The sequence below is a fragment of the Rhipicephalus microplus genome, chromosome 8, assembly GCF_043290135.1.
Source record: "Rhipicephalus microplus isolate Deutch F79 chromosome 8, USDA_Rmic, whole genome shotgun sequence".
Lineage (NCBI taxonomy): Eukaryota > Metazoa > Arthropoda > Arachnida > Ixodida > Ixodidae > Rhipicephalus > Rhipicephalus microplus.
Window position 1 is genome coordinate 122,699,518 of NC_134707.1, and position 19,393 is coordinate 122,718,910.

Consider the following 19,393-nt stretch of genomic DNA (forward strand, 5'->3'; position numbering starts at 1 on the left):
TGTTTATTTTTAGCCTCGCTCCTCGGTGCACTGAATGCGCTCGTTGACCTTTGCTGTTTTGAACTTGGGGGCGCAATGTAAGAACAGTGTCTGCTCGGGCACGGCCGCGCTGAATCAACCCCAGCGCTCTATCCAGCGCTGCTGTGAATGAGGCTTAGCCTACCCTGCAGCAAGTGGTCGCGTTCCAGGTATTCATAACCAGACGATGTACTTACCAGCTATTTAAGGAATCAAAGCACGGGGAGCGGCCCGCGACACAGTGATCTGTGTTTTGAAGGACCCAATAAAGACGCCAGCATCCCGGAACGCGCCGCTCTAATGTACCCTGCTTGGCATGAAAACGTAGCCCCTCATTGTGAAGTACATGTGCCTTGCGTCAGGTTCGCTGTTTCTGTCCGCGTCGAACGCCACTGCAGCCACCATTCTTCGAGGTTTCTTCGAGGTCTTGCGAGAACGTAACGTAGTAAGCGTTGCGTTACATACGTAGCGTCTTGTTATGATCGTATGTGCGCATTCTGGAACCAATACTTTACGTTCTCCACATGCGCAGTTCTCTCCGACAGCAGTGTTGCGTACGTAGGCTCGTTAGGTACGCCCAACTAAAAGTGTCTAATAATTTGCCACTTGTGAGCTTCGAGCAATAATATGATGCTGTATTCACCGTATATTGCTCTTTCCTATGACTTTTTTAAACACAATGAATGTGGTTTCATATGGTCTTGGAGTAAATTTTTTTAGTGTGCTTCTAATAATGCAACAAGAAGTGAACAACTATTGTTAGAACACATGCATTTTTTATTCATATAGCACCTTTAGGAAACAGTCCTTATATTAACAGAAGGTGGCTCTACCTCCGGAACCGTCACAGCGCCTGCAAACTTTAATTCCAAGACAACGCATGGCTTCGCAGATGGTTTGAAAACTGTCAGCGCTCTTTGTCTAAATGATATCGGAATGTTCATCAGTTGCACTAGTATCAGCGATGAAATCAGAAGATGGGTATACTCTGACGTATGGATGCCGCCGCCGAGCTCCAAGTGCGAAGTCTCGGTAGCCAAGAACGGTAAAAAGCGCACGTTTTAGTCTCACTAGCTGCAGCGCTATGGGTGACTTGTATTTTCTCCCATATGGAAGGGAGCTTTTTGCAAAACCTGCGTAATTTTCTGTCGTAAGATCGGAGCACGCAAAGGCTCTCACCAGTCATGTAGGAACGTGGTAACAATTCCGTTTACAAAATGGAAGGATGCCAACAAAACATTCGAGAATCATGCTCGAAGTGACTACCACAAGACATCAATGGTTAACGCGGAATTGTTTCTTAGTGTCGCCTGAGGAAAATCAAGCTGTACCCACGTACAGCTTAATCAGCAAACAAAGGGTCAGCTTGAAGACAACAAGGCAACAAGTTGCGCACGACGGCTGAGGCAGTTCTGTTATGCGGTCCTCAAGACCCTTACAGAATGTCGGCAATTTCGGGGCGCTCCTACGTTATAGAGCGAATACAGCAGGCACCATTTTGGTCAATTATATACGCACAGCCGGCAGCGATTTTCTCTACTCCAGCCGGCACAATCAAAATGAAATTATTTCAACAGCTATTCTCACTACTCCAGCCCGCACCTTAAAAATGAAATTCTTTCAATAATTGGCAAGCTTATACAACTTAAAATTGTCAAAAAGGTGAATGAGGCTGGCTTTTTGTTTTTGTGCTGGCCGATAAAACAGCAGATTTGTCCCAAACCGGGGAATTCTCCTTCTGTGTATGCCGCGTTGCCACTACTTTGGGCATTCGAGAAGATTTGCTCTGCTTCGTACTGTTGACGATGTTAGTGCGTTTAGCTAAGCTGACGACACACTGAAAAAGAAGGTGCCGAATCTAGTCCTACACTTGAACATCATGAGCGTCTAAGGATATGAGTGAGCAACGGGGATGAGTAGGGCATTCAACAGTGTGCAGGTGCTCACCCGGAACGACTTCGCAATGGTTTTGTACACGCATTGCTCATCGCACTCACTGAACCTTTGTTCGAGTAACGCCTCAGCTGCCCAAGACAATCAACGGGTCTTCGGCACAATTAGTTAAGTGTGCACTTTCTATCGGGTGTCACGAAAAAGGAGAGAATTCCTGAAAAAGAACAAACATATGGCAGCGTTTACAATATCATTTGGCCGACTGCGCCGATATTTTTAAACGAGGTGGGTGGAACGTCACTGTTCCATTTCACTGTTTGAAGAAGGGCTTTCCGAGATATTTTGCCCGCTTGAGAGTTCATGAATGTCTTTCGTGCTAAAGCAACAGCGTCTACCACGAATTGTCTTCATGTGCGAATCTGTTAGCACAACTTTCTTATGCGCCTCATTGTTAGTGCAACATTGCTAGGCCTCACACACCACTTGTCTGTGTATCTGCAGAGTCTATCTATTGACATGAGCATCACCTTGGAGCAGGTAGACTTGTTACTGACTAAGCTGGGAGAGATGGGAACTAACGCTCAGGCATCATTTCACAAAATATTTTTTATAACGAGAGAGAGCGGTGGATTTCGCAAGAGCGGAGAGCTTCCATGGGTGGAAGGAACTCGGAGGTGCCGGTAAACTACGATTGTAGTTCTACAGGTGATTCTTGTTCATTCCGGGCAAAAACGACCTGAAGCTTCCCTCGAATGGCGCTTTACAAACGATTGCAAAACACTGCAAAGTTTTCAATTTGTGTTGCCAAAGCACGCCTCCAAAAGCAAATTTGAATCTGTGCAGTCGGCCTTCAATTTTTACTTGAGAGATAGGACAGCAGCTCATCCCCTTACATTAAAACGTGAATGGGAAATCTGAAAAAAAAAAGACAAACCATGCAAGAGAACGAATTTTGCCGCTTTGCTATGCATGCTTGAGCTGAATACGAGAAATCCCTCTTCCCAAATATTCACACAATCCTCAAGATATTGGCAATGCTCCCAGAGAGAGCATCTGCGGCAGACCGCAGCTTTTCAATACTGAAAAGAGTGAAAACATATTTGAGAAACCAAACAGCTGAGTGGTGACTTAAAGGTCTAGCCCTAACTTTCATTCACTGCATACAAGTCAGTTTAGGCGCCTTCGCAGTGTTTACGGAGAAATCACGACGCATGAAAAGCGTAGCGTGAACCGCTCTCTTGGGCCAGGCTATATGTCGATTTTTTTTTCTTTTGCATATACCTTGACCCTAATACCAGTCGTAATGAAATTCTTGAAGATTTTTTTCGAAAATTATTGTTAATGTTCTGTTTTTTTTCGTCTTAGAGAAGCATTCGTGTGTTAGTTCTTTGTTGTCCAATAAAATTGTTTTCCTGATTTTGTGTGTTTTGTTTAGGAATTTCTGCCACAAAATGGCTCCCGTTATTCTCGCAGGCCTCTTGTTTAGACAGAGTGTGAGAAGCTCGGCAGACATCTCCCCGAAGGGAACCATGATGGGATGCGAATCAGCAGCTGCGCGCACGCCGTTGACCCGGACATAACACGCGTCGACGCAGGATCTGGAAGAAAGATTTGAAGCGAAAGTAGGTGTAGCCTTTACTCGAGTAAACGTTTCTTTGAAGTGTGAAGACAGGGGAGGCGAGTTGGGTTTCGTGTAAGTCTCATCGCAGATAAATGAGCCGAAAGAGTGTTTGCTCTTGACGTGTGGTTGAGCATTGCGGCCGGTTGAGAGGGTGAAGCGAAAGATAGGTCTGTTGCGAGCGGGTGGAGGATCAACATGACCTAGGAGTGTTGGGAGTACCCGGCAGCTGCTGCGGGTGAGAAAGAGAGTGGCGTCAACGCATAGCAGCGAGTTGACCTACTTGGCATTGTTCCAACAACTGCGGCAGAAGAACGTGGCGCGATTCGTTGGCACGGAGACACGGACGGACAGCGTTACGTGGGCTAGTCAAAAAGCGGCTTTGCATAAAAGAACTTGGACACTATACTTCCTTTTGTCACATTAGCACTTCATACCGCCTTACAACTTACAATGAGTTACAACCCGTTTTTCGTCGTGTGTGGCCGTGCACCGACATTTGTTCTGGATCCATCCTGTGCCACTTTTTGACCCCCCCCCCCCCCCAAAAGAGTTCACTGCTCGCATCGCCCACTGTCTTGAAATTGCGCGCGCCAACACTGCTAGCATTCACCACAAGAGGAAAGTCAATATTGATGCGAAACGTCGAATTGTTCTGTTTTGCTCAGGCGACGCACTCCAGCTGTGGACACCTGCTGGTGCATCTGGGCTCTTTAAAAAAGACCTTCATAAAAATATCGCTCCCTACTCACTGCTGGAACGAACATCTGACGTCCACTATCACTTCGCTCCTACAGCGCGGCTAGTGATCGTCGTTGCGGCAGCGCCGAGATCAGTAAACCCACTACTAGAACCAAATATTCGACTTTCCCACCCTTTTAACCTACCTGATGTCCTGCTTCCTAATATATATATATATATATATATATATATATATATATATATATATATATATATATATATATATATATATATATATATATAACTCATCCTCTGATGAAGGGAGCACCCCTCCCGAAACTGTTGGGAAATAAATATATTTATCCTTGTTGACAACGCTCCCGTTGTGCCATATCCCATACTTTCACAAAGACTAACTGGCCCATTGAATTATTACTCCCACTATATATATATATATATATATATATATATATATATATATATATATATATATATATATATATATATAAGGGAAAGAAGTGTATACTCAAGGGCTCGTTTTTCTCTTTTTTGACACAATATTAACGAGAACTAACAGACACTAATGCCAAAGAATGCATAGGGGAAGGTATTATACCAATCGCTATGTAAATGTGAAGAAAGAAGAGTGGATTGAAAAATAACTGACCGTCAGCAGGAACCGAACCTGCGACCTTCGAATCACGCGTTCGATGCTCTACCACTGAGCTATGATGGCGGCTATCCCCCCAACCACTTCATTGGGATTGTATATACATTTAAACACGGGAGTGTCAGTTAGCGCCACGTGTACTGGCGGGTCTCGTACTGGCAGACTTGGTGCCGTTAGGGTTTATACGAGAGACTATTGGTCATCTGCCAGCTCGTAATAAGTTAACGTGCTACGTGATGCCACATAGGCTCATAAAAAAGTTCGCCACACTCGCCGCCATGGCTACAGATGGCCCTGACTGACACTTCCACGTTTAAATTCCCATATATACCCAATAAAGTGGCTGGGAGGATAGCTGCCGTGATAGCTCAGTGGTAGAGCATCCAACGCGTTATTCGACGGTCGCAGGCTTGCTTCCTGCCCACGGCAAGTTATCTTTTCACCCACTTTTCTTTCTTCACACACACACACACACACACACACACACACACATATATATATATATATATATATATATATATATATATATATATATATATATATATATATATATATATATATATATATATATGTTATGCCAATCACTTCTTCAAACCCTTTGTTAGTACCGGTTCCTTCAAATAAATTTTGACTCCATTTTTAGTAGCATTGATTTCAATCTTAGTGTAAATGACAGCATATCATAGCTTTGTTGATCTGGTAAGTGTTAGAAGCTCCTACTTTTGAAACACATGTCTGCACTTCGCATGCAAGGGCGTCAGACTTTTGATAGTTTTCAATCCCAACGTAATATGTGATCTCCTCATAGTTTACACTAAACATCTTGCCAATCATGTGTTTATTCAACGCCAGAGATGTCCTTGTATATTATTCTTCAGATAGCCTGCGAGGAACTCGCTCTAGCGCCAAATTTGACTCAGCCCGCGCGACATCTCGTGCAAAAACCAATAGCGTTTTTTCTGAAGTCGCAGTGATTGCAGTGATTGCAACGCTTTCTATGCATCGCGACTGTGACACGCCAAGGCTGGATATGCAGAAAGCCGTTGCGCAGCTATCCTTTTGCGTTCGCACTAATCCCTCGGTGTACACTTGCAGGTCAACGCCGTACATAGGGCTAAAGTGGTCCAAGATATCAAATTTTTCCTTCGAGGTTTCAAAGGTGCATTTCACCATTTGCTTCGTTATACTGGTGATACAGGCAAGATGAAACAAAAGGCCATGGCGGGTACGTAGGGCTCCATTATATGGTTTCAAGCTTATATTTCTTATATTTTTTGTGCATAGCAATATCAATCAGTCAACCAATGACCTAAGTAAATATTTATTCAAGTAATCAAATAATTTATTTGGCACTTCATAAAGTAGATTGTATGGGAAGACAAAGCTCTTCTAGCTTCCTTTTCTGCCGGTACAGTTCAACGTCCAGTGATGGCATACAAAAACTGGCATGCATAAGCACAAGCGCCAGGAAAGCACACATTATCATTGCACATGATCAACAAAAGAACACGACAACTTCAGGCAATACAGTGATGAAAAAAAAGCCGAAAAACAGTTACAAGAAATAAAAATACCACACCAAAGGGAAAGTTTGAACTGGCATTTTAGACATCATTTGACGAAGAAAGCATAAAGCATGCTCCTACAACAAGAAATATAAAAAATTTGGCGATAGAAAATTAAACAGAGAGAGCAAAGTTCTTAGCTTATGGGCCCCGTAATTTGTGCATGGTGTTCTTGTTTTAAACTTTTTCATGAGCCGTGAGAGATAGAAAGAAGAATCTTCCGCTAGCTCTGCTAAGTGTGCATGCATTAAAATATTCTTTGTTTTCTATTTAGATCTATGAGCAAGGTGGAAGTTATAAGTATTGAAAACTGTTGGGATGCCGGCAGCTTGGAAGAACTGTGCACAAGGTTGATCTTGGTTAAGTTGTAAATGATTTGTAGTGCTCTCTTTTGGAGGACGTAGATCTTTGTTCAGGCTGCGTGCATGCCACTCCCGTACGAACAACTTCATTTAGGCATAGAGAAAGATGTTACAAACAACAGTTTCATAGTGCGGTATAAGATTTGTAATTACAGTAAAAGAGACCAACAAACCTCGAGAGCTTCACTCACGTGGTTAACATGCACGTCTCGCTGTAACTTTTCTCTAAGGCAAACATAAAAAGTGTTAAATGCTCGCACAACTTCAATGTTTTGCAATCTATAAGGCAAGAATGCACAAATTGATTAAGTTTATTTTATTAAAACAGCATATATAAAAAATAATCTCATCGTACTTGCTATTTTGGTGTTTTTTCTCTTAGTCTAGTTCGTTATTAATGACCAGCGGCTGTTCCGGCTTCTCACTACATGGCCTGGCTATGCCCGTTGTATATGCTGCACTTCGACTGAAAGATGCCTAACACGTGTCCGAAACGTATACCACATTTAGAAGGTTTTACTATACACACTTAAGCAAGAAAATCTGTTTAAAATTATGGAATGACACGTATGTACGCAAATAATGGGGAACAAGATGACCGCCAAAAAGCGTCAATCATTAATCTATTTTCTACGGTGAAAACAAGTACACGATAAGCTATCCTTGTGTAAGAACACAAATGGCTTTCAAGCTGCCCATAGAGTTCGTAGAAGTCTTTATATTCAGATAATGCGTTTGTGTGGTGTTCCCATTTGTGGCCTAATCATGCCTCAATGTACGCTGTTGCGTTTTGTATTATCCTTCTACTTATTTGAATTAATTACCTGTCAATAGTTAATCTGCTAGAGCAATACTGCCTCGTCTTTTTTTGTTTTATCTAATAAGACATATGCTGTTTTTTTAGAATCAAGTAAGCATGACAATGCCCACATATACATGAATAATACAGGCCTAGACGTCTAGTTGAAAAACTGTAGTCGTCAATAAGTAATTCTGTTATTAAATGGCTAGTGTGGTGGCTGGTAGTGTACTAACATGCTAATTTTACGAGCTAGTACTATTCACTTACCAACCAGGTAGTGACTATTACTAACCTACTTTTTACTACTGCACTTACTAAGAGGACAAGTAAACTGTTAGTGACTGGTCAGTGATTATGCCAACCTTCTTTTTTCCACGAGCATGTGTGTGGGTCTGGCACACAATGAAAGGAAACTCTTCAGTGCAAGTTCAAGATGATAGCTTCTTCGCACTCACCGGTAACGAGAGAGTACCAGTTGGGATAGGACAAAGACGGAAAGACGGGCACAAGGCGTCCGGCGCGGAAGCCTCGCTTCTCCATCGAACGGAAGCTGCAATAGTTATGCCTGTCGACGTAATCCCATCGAAGACCATCGGCGAGGAACACGACAAGTTTCTTGCGCAACACATCTTTAAACGAAGCGGCGGCTCCACCCTTGTCCGAAAACCAGGAATCTTTTTCGCGAGGCATTAGCTCTCCGGCTTGTCTTGATAGCATGCAACACAGGCCGAATGCCAGAAATCCCAAAAGCTCGGGCCTTCGAGTGCGAAGCATTGCCTTGCCTGAAGACGTGTTAATTGCTATCTTAAGCACAAAAAATAATATATTATTTAGATCTGTCAGTTTTGCTGGTTCCTTTGTTTTGCCTGGCTGTAAAAGCGAAGGTCACTTAACGCATTCTCAATATGGCATACTGTGAAATTTACCCGGCTGTTTCTACTACTTTCTGTGCATGTATTATCGATGCCGTCCCCCCGTCCCCCGACACAAACACACACTGACGGCTCGGCGGATGCCTTACGCATAGTCATCAAACGAAAAAAAAAAACAGGGTTGAAGGCTCCCCGAAATTGTTCTCTATCTACGGAAAGCCTGTGCGAACTTTTGCAACGTCTACGCACGCGCCCGCTCTGGGTGCTACAACTACAGGAAACGCAAAACATCTTAAAGCATACTTGCAATACAGAGGAATAGCCCGCTCTATATTGTCCATTATGTTGTTTTTCTATGGAACATGATTACGTTCCTAAGCTTCGCTAACTATAGGGAGCAACTTTCGGATGTCCGAAGAAGTTTTACCTAACAGGCTGACAGTATATGAAAACGATAACGCAGGAACTGCGCCTTACTTGAGTTTCCGAGGAGCGAGATTGTTCAGCTATGTTCGTTGTGCATGTAGAGATATCATAAGCGCATAAAAAAAACGCGTGGCAAGCACCGAACACGCGACAGACGGAACGCTCAATAACAGAAAAGGTATTCAAGTAAATTCCCAGATTACAAGTGAGACGTAACAAAGAAGTAACAAGAAACACATAAAATGGCTGCCTACGTCGTCATTGACTGCCTTGCGTGAGACAAGAACGCAACTTCTCTCTAGATTACAGCTACCGATGTCACAGAGGCAATACTTTTTAATGTTTTTTGGTTATTTTTTGTCACGACTCCATAATAATGTGCTATTTCCTACAATAAATTTTCTGTTGTTAGTCGGCCCTTCACTTGTCAAGTGAGCGCCCATTTGTCGGCTTTTATGCGCTCTAAATACCTCGAAATTGGTTTACGAGCTTATTTACTGCGCTTTTCTGAAACATTCGCAGAGGTGCCTATAGGCGTATAATTATTTTCATTGAATTATTATGCCGAGAATGTTACCCATTTATTATCATTTCTCGTGTAACCTAACATACTGGTTCTAACAACTTGTCTAGAAACTTGGAGCAGAGTTCCGAAAGACACTTTATGTGTCCAGTGGCTTCCGATGTGCGGAGTTTCGCAAGCGGCACTAACACTGCGTATGATTCACTGAGGTTTTTTGTTTTTTAGGCCCAAATTTCTCTCTGTAAGGATGTCCCTTACTTAGAATATTGATACCAGGGAGATGTATACTATATATAAATTCTAAGAGTATCTTCAAATGAAAAGTCCACGTACATATAAATCCCAAACATATTGCTTACTTATAACTTCGTTTTTCCTTATAGACGTTCAATAAAGGATATTGAGTAAGGATGGGGAGTACAACGGCAAATATTAAAACAGGGAAACGGGTAAGGCACCCGACATAAGGAGATAACACAATGCACACAGGATACAGTAAAAATATAAAGACTGCAGCACACAAGGTATTGAAAACCCTTACACATCTAGTTTAACTCCTGATTTATTGCGCCCGTTGATAGTCAGATTCTCTACACTTGCCACTGTTGTACTCAGGTTAAAAAATAAGTTCATCTTCGTCTAAAAGACATCAGTCTTATTTGCGCTGGGCTCTATTTCTGCATGTATGTAATAATTCTTTGTGTGTTCTAACGTCCCAAAATCACAAAATGAATATGAGAGACACCGTAGTAGAGGGCTGTGGAAATTTCGACTGCCTGGGGTTCTTTTATATGCACCCAACCCTGAGAAACGGGCCTGCAGCATTTTCCTCTCCATCGTAAATGCAGCCGCTGCAGGCGGGATCCTCTCTCGCGACCTGCGGGTCAGCAGCCGAGTGCCTTAGTGCCACCTGCATGTATGTAGTGCTATCAGCGCTTCCTCATTTCTTGGCGCACTGCAAGCACTTTTGGTATCTATCTATCTATCTATCTATCTATCTATCTATCTATCTATCTATCTATCTATCTATCTATCTATCTATCTATCTATCTATCTATCTATCTATCTATCTATCTATGTGTCTGTCTGTCTGTTTATCTATCTAGCCACCTACATCTGGGTGCTCTTGATATCACTTGCGTAACTTGCGTAAGCCAAAATTAGTATGGAAGGCTAACATGGTTTGACAAATAACAAACGCTGGTTATTATATGAATAATGTCCAAATCCCGTCGCGTAGGTTATCGAACAGTTCGCACCACACAGTGGCCCATTCCCGCCGGTGCATATGTGCCACTGATATGCAGGCATGTGCCGCAGTTGATAGACACTTCGTGTGTATCCAGCAACAGCGAGAACACACAGGGGCAATTTTAACGCGTCGGCGTTCAGAAAAAACTGACGTCGGTGGCGTTGACAGAGCCCCTGCAGGAATCGAACCCCAACAATCTGCGTGGCAACCAAGTATTCTGCCACAGAGCCACGCCAGGGCTCACAACTGCTTTTGTAATGTTTGTGAAGTATAATTTAGAATACAGTGATGGGTATCCAATATTGGGAAGATTTAAATGTATTTGTACGACGCAGCCGTCACGTTGAGTTTAGATAAACTCAACATGACATTAATAATGTCAAAATACCATCGTGTACGTCATAAAACAGTTTGCGCCACACAATGGCCCGTTCCCGCCGGTGGATATGTGCCGCTGATATATAGGCATGTGTCGCAGTTGATAGACACTTCGTGTGTATCCAGCTGCAGCAAGAAAACACATGCGGGTGATTCTACGAGAGATCGACATGGGTCTAAAAGTTGATATTTTAGATTTGATTGTTTATTTTACATTTTGTGCACATACCAACCGATAGCTCGAAAGTTCACCTCGTTTTTTATTAACTGCATAGTTTATGAGAAATAAAGTATTAAACTTATTTTGTACATGGGGACCAGTTTCGTCTTTTGTAATTTTTGAAAATAAACAACATTATAAAACACAAATATTAGCTTGATGAAAATTCTTTTTTTCCACACGTAATGAAGAGTGAAAGAACATTGTTTGAAGTTTGTATGCTGAAGCAAAGTGTTTCGAAGAAAATATCCGAATAGGTGACATTTTTTTTTCAAATTTTCCTTGATTTGATATTTTTTTCCTTCTAAGAAAAATTAGCTAGTGTTTTATAAGTTCATGACCTAATACAACATAATGTTTATAATATTGCCTGTCAATATTGTGAGTGGGAGATGATTTAGACTCTAACCAAAAGTTTTGAAGAAACCCGACGTTTCGAAACCGACTTGCTTCCTTCCTCAGGGGTGACTGCGGAGACTACGTAGCAGCGGCGTTTTCAAAGCACTCGCGGGGTCAGTAATGACCCCCCCCCCTCTCTCTCTCTCTCTCTCTCTCTCGTTTTGCCGTAGAGCGCAGCCCGTGTGTATACACTGTGGGAAGGTTTCCGAGAGAACGCTTTGTGTCATGGGCTGTCCTCTGTATGCGCCACTATATTCACATTCAATATTGTGGCTGTTCCTCGAACACATATTTTTATAAATGGCCTCAAACTTCCAAATTGGTCCACAGTAAATCCTATTGAAAAATCAATATTAAAAAACACATTTTTGATTATTCTTAAAATTTCATAAAACTTTTCTTACAAATGATGGAAAACTAATATTAAAAACATAATGAATTATTTTATTTGCAGCGACAATATTACAGGTGGAAGTTTCAACTTTTCGAGCATGCACTTAGGCGTTAAACGCATGAGAAATCAGGCTAAAAAAAGTGGTGTTGAGCTTCTGAGTCGTTTGAACAGGACCATACTTACAGAGAAAAAGCAGGGGCCGAATTCACAAAGCTTTTTCTTGGCTACGCATTTTCTTAGCCAAGAATTGTCTTATCTGGAGGGATTACTATAGCGCGGGTATGAATTTAACTTATTCGGCACTTAAGAGGGCAAGGAGAGCACAAGATAGCCGATAAAACGACAAGGAAAGAAAGAAGTGTGTGCCAATAATATCAAGGTAGCACGCAAAGCATCTAGCATCGAGAGTATACGATGATAGCCAATGATTTGCTGCATCTAAGTTTCAGTTCCGCGAGCGTCTGCTACAGCGCTTAAGGGATGCCGCGTACGTTGTAATAGATGTTTTGGTGTGCTGTGCAAAGCCAAGCACTCGCCTTTCATCAATGACTGTAGCTAAAAAAAAATTGCTTGATGGCTTTAAGCCACCGAGCAATCCATGCACTATCTCACCAAGTACAAGTAAACAACACTCCAGGTGCACCACAGCAATGAAACCACACATAAATCCATGCATGCAATGTTTGAAAATGTGCCTCCAATGTCTTCCCCTATTTAACGCGACCAGTTACCTTACATTTCAACGAAGCTGCGCTGCTACTTAACTAATTCGGTGCAATCTAGCACGGTATAGTGGTGAACGTAAGGGTGTTTTGTACCTATAGTCAAAGGTAGCCTTTGTTACAATATTCTTATTAAAGACACATGAGCGACTTTGGCGCCTGCACCCGAATTGTGCGGAAATAGATAACAGCAGTAATCAAATGAAATTGTGAGCGGAATTTCGCTGGTTCCTTGCACCGCAGCATTTTTATAAAGCCGAAATGCGAGAACGTGCATACGCTTACGCTTAGGTATGTGTCTACGTAAAATGAGGGAGACTCATCGGGACGTGTCTCTGTGCTAATGCTTTTCACAAAACACGGTGCCAATATTTCGTCCAGCGTTGTTTGAGTGAGCAAACAAAGCAAGGGACGTGTATACGAGTGTTGAGGTCGAGAGACGTTATCACACGTGCGAAAAGAACGAAAAGATAGAGAGAGAGACTCTCGTTTCGGCTTCGCGTAAGCTTAAAATTGATAGAAAATAAAGACAATTTTCTGGCCCAGCAGACGTCAGGGAAAGTTTCCGCAAAGCAGCGTCAGATGCTCGGAGAGCATAAAAAAGTAGAGTACGCGTTATATGGGAGTGACAGCCACTCAGAAAGCGAGATGAAGTGTGGCTGTCTTTAGATGTGAGAATCAATGCTAATTAGTAGAGTTGAGTTAATGAGCCAAAACTTTCTTAAATAATGATAATGAAAACAAATTTAGTATTCATCTAGTGAAAGTGACACTAGTGACAGTGAACTCATAATAGTTGACTAGCGTTGTCACAGGCCGATATGTATTTTTATTTTCTAATTTATATTTGGCAAACTATGAGAAGGTAGCCTACGTTAGAGCCGGCTATTCTAACGTCATGACAGTATATAATGTACAAGAATAAATAGCGCACGGTTATACAGTCACACGTGGCGGTTTCTATCTTCTAGTAACCTTGGGCAAACGCATTCTAACTATTTTTTCTATTTTTGACTAAGTTTCACCGGACGTTTTTGCATTTGGCGTCATCCGAAGGAATGACGATATATTAGCAATAGGGCGGATGCAAGCACTGCTGCAGTGGACGAGCGGCGACAGTGCTCAACTACAATCTAGGATGTACTTGGTTCGATTCGCAGAGTCACCAAGCACTTTTTTTTTTCAAGAGGTTGCCTCGCCTGACATTATGCGTGGTGGCGGGTACTAATTTTTTGAGAAGGTGGCTTTCGCACTTGCTTCTTTCACTCCCCTTTTGACCCAAAAGTGCTGTGCTGTGCTCCTTCATGAATTACACAATTCAGGGTTCATAATTTTCTCATCCATTCTCTCTTATCGCAAAAGTGTCCAGTGCTGAAATACCAATATCATACCTGGCATATTACTTTTCACGTGTTTGGATATTCGACCAGCGATCAGTCGTCACGGTGTTTTGAAGAAAATCTACACATGCAGCGAGCTAACTGCTTGCGGCCAAGTTAACTGCCTTTGTAGAGACACGCTTTCGTGCTAATTGGGTGGGCATCATCACATGCAGCAAGACCAAAGCGCACGGACAGTTAGAGCTGACACAAACAGAGTGATTAGTTTGTGTCTTCTCTCCCGCTATCTGTCACGCTGCGCGCTTCAGTGTAATGTCACTGTCAATGCTTAAAATGAACTATAGCAGTTAATCGAGTTCTGCTGAGAGGGTCCCCTATTGTCCAGACTGGAACGGAACAATGGCAATTTGATTTGTGTCATAGAGAGATACTCTGCTTTGGGTTACCAGAATAAGTTTTTAAACCGAAGTTTATTTTTTATTAAGAACAGTTCCAGTGCAGATGAAAGGTGCATGGACAAAATTCGTGTATTCAGCTTGACTAGGTTTGTGGCCTTAATTGTAATTGCGAACCGGTATTACAGTGTGCATAAATATCACACAAATATATAACCACGGGTGATAGCTTGCTTATTCTGATTAAAATTGATATGTTGAAGTCGACATATTCAACCCACGCAATGTGTAAAAGATATGCCATGTAGAGTAGCTATGCTCTAAACTAATCTTCGCAGGTTCGTTCTATTTTACCCAATTTCTTGCCCATGACTGTAGGTTGGTAAATGAAACAACTTCTTCGAACACACATATTTTGTGTAAGGTTACATTTATTTTTATGCAGTACAAAACAAATTGAAATGTATAATGGCTCAGAAGAGAATTAACTAGAAACAAATTCAGCCAAATCATTACCAAACTTACTGACCAATGATAAACGGATTCTCATTTAAAAGATACATATACATACATACATTTATACATACATACATATACGCACGCACACACATACATATGTACACACGTACATACATACATACATACATACATACATACATACATACATACATACATACATACATACATACATACATACATACATACATACATACATACATACATACATACATACACTCAGGTGTAAATATTAAAATGAATGCCTATAAAACAACAATTCTAATACACTCATTTTGAATATACAGAAAGTAACTTACGAGAGAAATCCACTGGCACTGTTATGTCTGAACACGGTGTTTCTAGAACCATCTCGCAAAAGCTTGATGTATAGTTTCCGCTGCTGCCCAGTGACAAGCAGTTTTTATAAAAAACACAAGAATAAAGCCCTTGACAATGTCATGCTAAAGAAAATGGCTGTGCATCAATATTTGGTACATGTCTGCAATATCACTCTGTTTATTTACATAGCTTGGCTCATTCACAACCCACTAACAAAGCATGTTAGGACACTTGGGCTGAAAGTTGGCTCAGCGCAAAGAAATTCTAGACAATACATGAATAATACAAATATAAGCTACTAACCTCCTTGGTGAACACAGTGTGTATATTGACAGCTATAGGCCCCATTTCGTTTCCCAAAAACACTTCTCAAAAGTAGAATAAACTTTATTTAGCTAAAAGTTTCTATTCTGGCGCGTCGTGGTGGCTCAACGGGAGAAGTGACTCTTTCGGCCAAGAAAACAAAGACCAATTAGTTTTCCAGTTCATGAATTCACCCCATGCTAACATTGATGCAGCTGGTAGGAGTGGTTTTGGAGAGAGGAAACCACCACATTCCCACCAGTTGTGGCCTTGGGTAGCTACTTTACTTGGACTAAAATGGTGAAAAACACTCCTCAAGAAGACTTCATAGTTTGCACATCAACACAGTTCCAATACAGCTGTCCATTAGTCTGCTTGAAAAATATTCAGTTTACTGGTGGGCAAAGACTGTACACTATGTGAGGTGATGCTCCAGTGCACTGCATGTATATCTTGCTGCTGGCCTCAACTGCGATGTTGCTCAGCACATATGAGTAAAACAACAAAGAATACTATGCCACTTCAAAGTAATTATGTGTCATTTGCATAAAATAGAGACCAAAATAAAAGAACATAACAACATTTGCCTTCACACAGTTCAAAAAATGTAAATAAATTTCCACAGAGTTTTCACAGTTCATCTGAGGATAGTAATATTGGTTGTAAACGCATTGTTACTTCCACTAACAAACTATTTTAGGATGCCAGATTCAATATTAGAGTATACCAGTACCTTTGTAGGGCTAAACAATTGTACAGGCACCTAAAAAAACATAGGTAAATGCATGCTATAGCTACATATAAATAAAAATAAGTACTTTTATTTCTAGTCTGAGTAGAGCTGCATAGATGATAAGTCACTTGCATTACATTATGAACAAACCTATCCGAGCAAAGTATACATTTAAAAAGTTACACTTACACTGTAGATAAGTAGACTGTTGAAGGATGGACAGGCAGTGGGATGATACACAAGCACTAATATCTACTGTTAAGATATACTAAGAGTAGTGATGATCCTCTTCCTTCCAAATCAAATAATCCACATAAATTCACTTCCCAGAGCTTATACACTCATGGCATGATTGATGCTATACAAATGAGTGTACACTGAGGGATTACATAGACTAAGTACAAAATTACTGCATCCATGGCTTTACTTGTTGTACTACAAAGAATGCAAACACAGTTACCATTGGCGACCATGGATGCTGTGATTTCTGACAGGTAAATGCAGAGGCACGAAGGCACTTAACACACATGTTAAAAACTTCATCTCAAAAATATACGCCCACTAACACTACAGCAGCCTTTAAATTAGTGTCATAGTTTGGTATCTTCCATGCAAAATTTAAGTAATTTTGAATGCAAGCAAAGGAACTGCTGAATAATGCACTGCTAAGAAGTTAAGCAGCAGCTGCTCCTGACATCACAATGTGCTCTTTCTGCTGTTGTAAACTTTGAGCAGGAGAACAGCCACTGGTAGTCCTTTTATACTTCTTGGTCTTCTGTGCTCTGTTCTTGGTACACTGTACATGACCGTGGAGCACCGAACCCCTTGTTACTGCTGGAACTTAGAAAAATACAGATCATTGTTACAACCATGCTACATGCAAGAGTGTAGAGTTGTTAAATATGTGCTCATATTCACAGATATTGAATTTTCAGAAGCCAATGACAAGCCTCAACACACACACAAACAGTGAAGACTGAAAATATATTTTATAATACAAGAGCAAAACTACAATGTTATAGATGAAGGCATGAAGCTTCTGACAGGCATAAAAGCCAATAAAGTTTCTTCTATTTCGACTTTACACTAGGTGCGAGAAGCAGACCACAAATAAGTTCACTAAGAAACACAAGTTAGACTGCATTACAACACAACAGCCAAAGTTCATAACTTTAAGGCTGTCTAACATAGCCAGCTCACCATACAGCATATAAGAGCAAATGGACAGTCTAGAATGTTGCTGACATCTATTATTCTGAATGAAGAAAACCTTTCGAAAATGCACTTCATCAGGGGAAATAATCATACGCAACAAACACAACGGGCTCCTACAGGTGCCACCAACACTCACCATTATTGTTGATACCAATGTCTTGCCGGATGGATATGCTGCGTCCTGCACAGAACACCAAAGGAGCGCTCAATGACTTGGCATGCATGTGTGCTAGCTGCATCGCTCTGCTGCTGAAGTAGGCTAGCCACAGACAGAGAAATGAGAAGTCATGGCTTTGAAACACACTGAACGTCACCTTTAGAGATCAACAATGCATACTTAGATCAGGTACAATTTGTAGAAAAATATATATCACTATGCAATTGTGGTGAACACGTTCGGCTGAAACACAAGCCACAGCACTGAGAGAGAAAAAACTACATTAGGTAAAAGATGCAGTTACTGGCCCTATGTCGTCTGAGGCTTGTTCAATAAGTCTTTCTCCTTGCAAGTTGTGAACAGCCAGGCGATTTTCACCAACTTGCTATTTCCTTCCAGAGCACTTGATGCACAGACGGAGTCACAAGCTCAACAGCTCAATAAGGAATCAAAGTATTTGTGCTCGTTTAAAAGCACAAGCTTTTGAGTCTCAGATGATTGGAGTTTCATTCATAAGCTGCAGGCTTTCAGCTTTAAACATTCTCAATTATCTTGCACTTTAATTCTATAAATGTTGAATCAGAATTATGTGTAAGAATATTACAGGTATCCACTGCAAGCAACCATGCTTGGGTTTTCAATTTGTGCACAGTAAGTGGTGTTCACGTAATCGTATATATTAAAGAAAAACTAGCCTTGCAGCCAGCTGTTAGGCAGTTTTGTGCCCTCGAAGCTCCCAAGCAGATCGCAGTCCTTCCAGATGAGGCTGCCATGCATGCTTCCAGGCCACATCCGCTGAATGATAACAGTCGCAGCAGTGACATAGGCTTGCACAGTTAGGGAACACGTGTCCTTCCTATTTTTGTACAGGTGCTCCAAGTCATGATGAGCATTGATGTGCCTGTGTGTGCAACCGATGAATCACGGGACCTTAACAAGCCAATCACTGCGATCTGTGAAGAACCGATAACGAGATATTTAAAAACAATCATTAAAAGCACTCATTTTTATTACTTGTTTAACGACGCTATGACTTCGTTAAGGTCACCAAAATCTGCTATAATCACTTTGAAATAAACTGAAGCCTCATGTAAAACTTACGTACCGCAATATATATGTCCTACTGAAGTATAGTACTACCACAGTGGTAATCGTCTATAGAACTAATTTTCCAAATTAACATAAATTTTTTAGGTGCAACCTGGCTCCTGAAAAATAAATTCACATTAACTTTCAAACTATCAAACGTGGTAAATCGACAGGCCCAACCTCATAATCAAACAAGAGCTCACTTGTACCAAATCACAAAAAACTTCTGATGTATTTGCTCCGTAATATATGTATGCATATAACAGTAGTAGTAAATTTTTCATGTTTCAACTTACCATAGCGAAACATCCCATCTGATGGGCTTCAAAACTTGCACACGTTATAGAACTGCGTGAAATATAGTACCGGTGAAATTTAGTTCTGGAAGATGAACTCACTGATGGCAGCATTTATTAACCGTCGGTGTCATGAAGAACCAAGTGTGCTCTACGGCCAACAGGCAAAGGGCATCTGCAGACTGGAAGCTGCCAATGACAGCAACGAAGGGCTGGCCAGCGCGTGCACGTCC

At 41.4% G+C, this 19,393-nt stretch overlaps 1 long non-coding RNA gene across 1 annotated transcript; it reads right to left on the bottom strand.

Annotated features, from left to right (window-relative positions):
- Positions 1-14,943: 14,943 nt before the first annotated feature.
- On the bottom strand, positions 14,944-18,740 carry LOC142769364 (uncharacterized). Its single transcript, XR_012885796.1, has 2 exons — positions 17,755-18,740; positions 14,944-17,243 (listed from the first exon to the last, which is right to left on the bottom strand). It is a non-coding gene; the product is annotated as an uncharacterized LOC142769364 (long non-coding RNA).
- Between the last annotated feature and the right edge of the window lie 653 nt (positions 18,741-19,393).